We start from the raw sequence: 7850 nt of genomic DNA on the forward strand, positions 1-7850 counted from the left end.
CTGAAGAAGGGTCTCGACCTGAAACGTCACCCATTTCTTCTCTCCAGAGATGCTGCCTGTCCCACTGAGTTACTCCAGCATTTTGTGTTTATCTTCTATTGATTTACAGATATGAGTTCAAACAATGCTAGTCGGGTCAAACCCATGGTAAATTTTTAAAAGTTAATTTATGAAATTAGGTAATGCTGTAGAGATTAAATGCATAAGACGAGACTCGGTGAAGGCAACTGTGAAACTGCTGCTGGTAAAGAAAACACATCTGCTTCACTCAGCTCTTTTTGGAAAATAATTCAGTCTGGGCGGCACATGACTGCAATGTGTTTGACTTCAAATTCAGAAGCGTCCTCAATTTAACATCAATTCGGGGTCGGCAATAGATACTGACGTTGCCAATAATTCCCACATTATGTAAAAAAATATATAGTCTCTGGGATGGAAAATGCAGTGAAGTCCTGCCAATGTTAATAGTAGGGCCTCAGAAAATCAAAACCTGACCACAATAGTTACTAATTTGTAAGATTGGACTGGACTCTGAGAGTTGGCGCCGTAACATATGACCTGGATACTGTGAATGTGGTGAGGATGTTTCCACTAGTGGGAGAGTCCAGGACCAGAGGCCATAGCCTCAGAATAAAAGGACGTATCTTTAGAAAAGAGATGGGGAGGAATGGCTTTAGCTATAGGGTTGTGAATCTGTGGATTTCATCGCCACAGACGGCTGTGGAGGCCAACTCAGTGGATATTTTTAAGGCAGAGATTGACATATTCTTGATTTGTAAAGGGCCTGTCCCACTGTACGAGCTAATTCAAGAGTTCTCCCGAGTCTCCCCTGATTCGTACTTGGAGAATTACGGTAATATCCGCTCGTCGGTACTCGGGGCTCTCGTGGACATTTTTCAACGTGTTGAAAAATCTTCACGAGTCTTCACGAGCTTACCGCGTTTCCCGAGTACCTGCCGCTAGCGTTACGAGCCGCTAAGAGACATCCCAAGCTCCGACGTACCCGCTACGTACATTCTACGTGCTTACCACGAGTTTGTTTTTTTTTAAACTCGGGAGAGCACTTGAATGAACTCGTACAGTGGGACAGGGCCCTTAAGGGTATCAGGGGTTACTGAACTGTATGTGAGAAAATAATTTAATTGTGCGTTTGCACATCGCACATGTGATGGTAAAAGCATCATTGAACCGTTGCCATTAAAAAAGCATGAATTTCATCAGAGTATTAGGCCCAAACATGGCTTAGAACAGCATGCTGACAATTTGACCGGTGGTTGAAATCCTGAATGTGTAACCTGAGAAACAATGGTGCCAGGTACTCTCACAATGTTTAAGAAGCCTCTGATTCACAGGTACGATTGCAATGTTTATGAAACTTTTTGATAGGTACACAGATAGGATAGGACAGGACAGGACAGGTCCTAGAGGGATATGGCCAATCACAAGCAGGTGGGACCAGTGTAGGTGGGACATGGGACTGAGGTGGAAGTGGAGTCAGTCTACCCCACGACAAAAGGGGGAGGAGTTGTACAGTTTGAGAGCCACAGGGCAGAAGGATCTCTTGTGGCGTTCAGTCCTGCATCTTGGTGGAACCAGTCTGTTGCTGAAGGTGCTCCTCAGGTTGACCAGTGTGGCATGGAGGGGGTGAGCCGTGTTGTCCAAGATGCTCCACAGTTTGAGGAGCATCCTCCCCTCCAAGACCTTCTCCAGTGAATCTAACACCACCCCCAGGACGGAGCCAGCCTTCCTGACGAGCTTGTTAATCCATTAGCACTGTTCCCTCGGATGTAACATCTTGTACTCTTGTTAAGGCCGTATCCTATGGTACTGTGGCCAAGACTGATAAAAGGCTCAAGGAAAGGGTGTAGCGCAAGGACTACAGAAAATAAAGTACATATTACACATGCCCTGACCCCGACACCTAGCAAACAGCTAACAATGGCCTGTTTACTTTATCATCGTTACTTTCTGTATATCTTTCATTCATTTGTTCTATATCTCTCTACTTCACCGTCTATATGTCTCATTTCCCCTTCTCCTGATTTGTCTGAAGAAGGGTCTTGACCCGAAACATCACCCATTCTTTCTCTCCAAAGATGCTGCCTGTCCCGCTGAGTTACTCCAGCAATCTGTGCCTAATCTTCTGAAACCACATTAGCACTTTTCACTGTAACATTCCCACACATTGTTTTCTGGCTTCTACCATTCCTGATCTGTAGCAACATGTTAAAGATCCCCATTCCTTGGGTCACTTCATTCCTTTTCTTTCACTCATCCTGACCAGACACCTTGCTTTGAAAGATTGCTCAGGTGAATCTAAGATACAGCTGGAGAGAAGGAATGGGTGATGTTTCGGGTCAAGACCATTCTTCAGACTAGTCAGGAGAAGGGGAAATGAGAGATATGGACAGTGAAGTAGAGAGATATAGAACAAATGATTGAAAGATATGCAAAAAAGTAACGATGATAATGTAAACAGGTCATTGTTAGCTGTTTGCTAGGGGTCAGCGCATGTGTAATAAGTACTTTATTTTCTGTAATCCTTGTGCTACACCCTTTCCTTGAGACTCTTCTTCAGACCAGTCAGGGGAAAGGGAGACGAGAGGTACAGACAGTGATGTAGAGAGATATAGAAGAAATGAATGAAAGATATGCGAAAAAGCAACGATGATAAAGGGAACAGGCCATTGTTAGCTGGTTGCTGGGTGTGTCACCCATTCCTTCTCTCCAGAGATGCTGCCTGTCCCGCTGAGTTACTCCGGCTTTTTGTGCCTATTTTCGGTTTAAACCAGTATCTGCAGATCCTCCTTGCACAGTTAAATCTGGCTGTTTTGTGCCATGGCATGTTGCCATGAACAGTGGTTTACATGTAGTTTGACTCCTTTGAAATCTTCCCCAGGATGCCATCCTGTTAATTTAGTTTTGGTTTAGTTTATTGTTACGTGTACCGAGGTACAGTGAAAAGCTTTTTTGTTGCGTGCTAACCAGTCAGCAGAAAGACAATACAAACTGAAGAAGGGTTTCGACCCAAAACGCCGCCTGTTCCTTTTCTCCCAAGATGCTGCCTGACCCGCTGAGTTACTCCAGTATTTTGTGTCTATCTTCAATGTAATCATCTATGTTATTAATTGTGTAATAGTGTATAAATGTAAATAATTTGATGTACATATAGCTGCTGGTGTACATATGGTGTACATATAGCTGCTAAATTTGTATAAGATAATTATAAGCAGTTGAATAAGGGGTGGGAATTAATAAGCTTTGGCTTCTTCCTGCTCCTTTTCGGACACATACGATTTCATTTATTTATAGATATTGTTTATGACACTTTATAAATATTCTTGTTTTGTTTTTTGTATGCTGTTTCACACTTGCTTTTTATTCTTTTATTCTGTTCGAAATAAAGAATTTAAAATAATATTTAATTAAAAGAATTCTAAACAATTAGATTTTTTTCTTGATCTTTCTAGAACCTGAATGTCCAAAAGTCCAATGTTTTCCCTAATCAATTCTAATTCTCTCCTTTCTACCTTTCATGATGACATGATTACAATCGATCCATTTACAGTGTATCGATACATGATAAGAGAATCCCGTTTAGTGCAATGCAAAGTCAGCAAAGTCTGATCAAGGATAGTCCAAGGGTCATGAAAGAGGGAGATAGTAGTTCTGCTTTGGATACCTTGGATTTCCACTTCAGAAGCACTTGCTCCTTATCTCACAAAGCCGTTAAGCTATGCATAGAAGTGTTAGATCACTCTCAATACAGGAGAAAAGAAAGAACAGCAGCCAACATCAAATCCCACCAATTTTATCTTGTTTTCCTTGTTTTTAAATAGCGCATCTGGAAAGATCTTGTTCAATAAATCAATACAGCACCGGTGAACAAGCAGCAGATTATGATGTCCACTGTGAGAAACATACCAGGGTTTTGCCATTCTTACACAGAGGAATGAGGAAAATAGCCAAGCAGCAATAGTTTAGTAAAGCTTAGTTTATTATTAACACGTGTACAAGGTACAGTGTAAAGGGCCTGTCCCACTTATGTGTACATGGCATGCAAATTACGCAACCTCGTGGTCACGTTGAGGCGCACGGGTATCGTGTGGCTGCGCGGAACCGGTCCCACTGGGAAGCTCGGAGGGGTCTGTAGTTGTGCGCGACATCGCGCGGGGCTCCGAAATTTTTGTAGCGAACAAAATCTTTGCGCACCAACGGCCTGTCGTGGAACTGACGGCCAAAGTGGGACAGGCCCTAGTCCTTGGCGCGACGCAATGTCTCATCTCTAACAGCAGCAGAAGCAGGCAAACGATCGCCGAGCTCGGCCTGGGGCTCACGGCCATTGCCGTCCTGATCCGCCCCCACTTCTACTCCCAGAGCGGGGCCAAGAAAATTGAAGATAGACACAAAATGCTGGAGAAATTCAGCGGGACCGGCAGCATCTCTGGAGAGAAGGAATGGGTGACGTTTCGGGTCAAGACCCTTCTTTCAGACTGAAGAAGGGTCTCGACCCGAAACATCACCCATTGCATCTTTCCAGAGATGCTGCCGGTCCCGCTGAGTTACTCCGGCATTTTGCGTCCATCTTCAAATGACGTCACGTGCTCCAGACGGCTGTGTGTGCATGATGGGACCGTCGCGGCTCAACGCGACCACGAGGTCGCGCAATTTGTGTGCCAAGGACACGTTAGTGGGACAGGCCCTTAAAGCTTTTGTTGCATGCTAACCAGTCAGCGGAAAGACAATACATGATTACAATCGAACCATTTACAGTGTATAGATACATGATAGTTAAGGGTGATTCAGTAGTGAGGGAGGAAAGCAGGTTTTAGACATCACTGCCTAGGGAAAAAGCTTCTCCCTATGTATCCTGTCTAACCCCATCATGACTCAGTCTCCACAGGGAAAATTGAAATCCCCCACTGCCATTACTCTATTACTTACACTTCTCAGTGATTTGCTTGCTCCTTTATCTCCTTCTGACAAGTTGGAGGCTTGTAGTACGCGCCCAGCAATTAGATCAACACTTTAATATCTAAGGTCTACCTCCATGTTCCTATTTTAATATTAAGGGATATGTGCCAACTTAGGCAAGTGGGACTAGTGTCGATAGGGAACGTTGGTCAGCGTTGGCGAGTTGGGCCAAAGGCCCTGTTTCCACACCGTATGATTCCGTGACGCTATGACTATGATCATCTCGGATGTCCTCCCTCTCTATTGCAGTAATGGACGCCATGATTAATATTGCAATGCCAACTCCTACTTTACATCCTGTAAACTAAAGGGGAAGACTTTGAGCTATTAATTTTCTCATCCATATCCACAATGCACAGCAGACAGCATATTGACAGGTTGCATCATGGCCTGGTTCGGCAACTTGAACGTCCAGGAGCGGAAAAGACTGCAAAAAGTTGTGAACACTGCCCAGTCCATCACCGGCTCTGACCTCCCCACCATCGAAGGGATCTATCAGAGTCGCTGCCTCAAAAATGGCGGCCAACATCATCAGAGTTCCACACCATCCTGGCCACACACTCATCTCACCACTGCCATTGGGAAGAAGGTACAGGAGCCTAAAAACTGTAACGTCCAGGTTCAGGAACAGCATTAACATCTTGTAACACCATCAGGCTACCAAACACTACACTTCATATAAGCTCTGAACTACAATAGACTATTATTATTATTATTATTATTGCACTATTATTGTTTGTTTTTTGAGTATGTGTGTATGTGTGTATATAAATATATGTGAGTATGTGTATATTTACACACAGAACCTTTTTTTTCTCTCCCTTGTTTATAATATTATTTACAGTGTACTATGTTCACATATTCTGTTGTGCTACTGCAAGTAAGAATTTCATTGTTCTATCTGGGACACATGACAATAAAACACTCTTGATATTAACCATATCTCCTCAATAGGAACAGCATTGCATTGTTATAAATCACTCAATTCATTGGCTTTGCTTATCAGACTCCTTGCTTTAAAATAGATGAATTCGGACTTTGTATTCTTCCATTGTGCCAGAAGATTTGGTTTCTTTCAATATTTGTCCGTTCGTCACCCCGTAAAATGTTTCCTACTCTGCGAGTCATTCCCCAGGGAAGCAAGGAATCCCCAGAGAAAGATAGAAAGGAGACAATTAGAATTGATTTGGGAAAACATTGGATTTCTGGACATTAAGGTCCTGGAACGATCAAGGAAAAAATCTATTTGTTCAGAATTAATAAGCAACATAGATGATTACATTGAAGATAGACACAAAATGCTGGAGTAACTCAGCGGCTCAGGAAGCATCTTTAGAGAAATAGAATAGGTGACGTATCGGGTCGAGACCCTTCTTCAGACTGAGAGTCAAGGGGGAGGGATACTCAAGATGTGGAAAGGTTCAGAACAAATTGGAGCCAACACCGATGACCAAGGAAAGGTGGCGCCCACAATGGTCCATTGTTGTCTGTGGAAGAGGCGATAACGAAGGGATATATGGATGCGAACAGTGGATCTGGCAGGATGACCAGGTTGGAGGGGGGACGGAGAGAGAAGGACTGGGAGGGGGAGAGAGGGAGCTGCCCAAATGAAATATGAGGTGATTACTTGACCTACTGCACTGGATGCCAACTCATGGGGAGATGTGGAGGAGCAAACACAGGAATATTACAGAGATCAACAACAGCTGTAGTTTGAATAGAATGGGGTTCATTCTCTCTGGAACATAGGAGGCTGAGGGGTGACCTTACAGAGGTATATAAAATTATGAGAGGCATAGTTAAGATAGGTAGTTAGAGTATTTTTTTCCCAACACAGGAGAGTCTGCAACTAGAGGGAAGCTAGCCACAAAGAGCTGGAGTAACTCAGCGGGTCAGAAAGCCTCGCTGGAGAAAAGGGTTTCGGGTCGAGACCCTTCCACAGGTTTAAGGTCAGAAATTTAAAGAAGAACTGAGGGGTAGGTTTTAAAAACAGAGGGTGGTCATTCTCTGGAACGAGCTGCCAATAGTAGAGGCTAACACGATTACTGCAGTTATAAGGCATTTGAGCAGGTACTTAGAAAGGGAGGCATTGAAAGATGCAGATCTAATGCAGGCAAATTGGATTAAAATTAAAATGGGATTAAGAGATGGGCATCAGGGTTATACTGTATAAACAAGGAGGGCCTAAAGGGCTTCTTTCTGTACTGCACTTTTCTCAGTCTATGACTCCGTTGATGAGTAAGAGCTAAAGAGGAATGATTATGAGGGGCTTCAACTATCAAAATATAGACTGGGACAATAACAATAACATAAAAGGAAAAGTTGTTTAAGAACATTTCTTGTTCAGTAAGCATGTTTCTGCCCCCATAAACAGGGTTTCATGGCTGGACTTGGTTTTGGGAAATGAGCCAAGTAATGTGAAACAAGTATGAATGGGTGGACTTCCAGGAACTAAAATTATAAGATCATAAAGTTTAGCACAGCAATGGAAAAGACCATTCCAAGAAAAAGCACAGTGAACTGAGGAAGGGCCAATTGCATTGGGAGGAGTGCAGATCTGGCCCGGGTCAATTGGAATTGAAGCTCAGCGTGCAAAGCTCTACTTGAACAATGTGAGGAGATGTTTGAAATTGAAATTGAAATTGATTTTATTAGGGACAGTGCATATTAATAAACATTTGCATGTAATATGCAAGATTGTAGCCAGTGGCTAATTTCCATCTTTAGTCCCAAACAAGGTAAACACATCCCAAACAAGGTAAAAACAAAAGACAAAAACAAAACAAAACAAACAATATGGTTTAGCCTGCAGTCATAACATAGAATAAATAACAAACACTCAACACAGTTTAAAGTCCCAAAGTCATTGTCTCTTC

This window comes from Amblyraja radiata, chromosome 2, assembly GCF_010909765.2.
Source record: "Amblyraja radiata isolate CabotCenter1 chromosome 2, sAmbRad1.1.pri, whole genome shotgun sequence".
Classification (NCBI taxonomy): Eukaryota; Metazoa; Chordata; class Chondrichthyes; order Rajiformes; family Rajidae; genus Amblyraja; species Amblyraja radiata.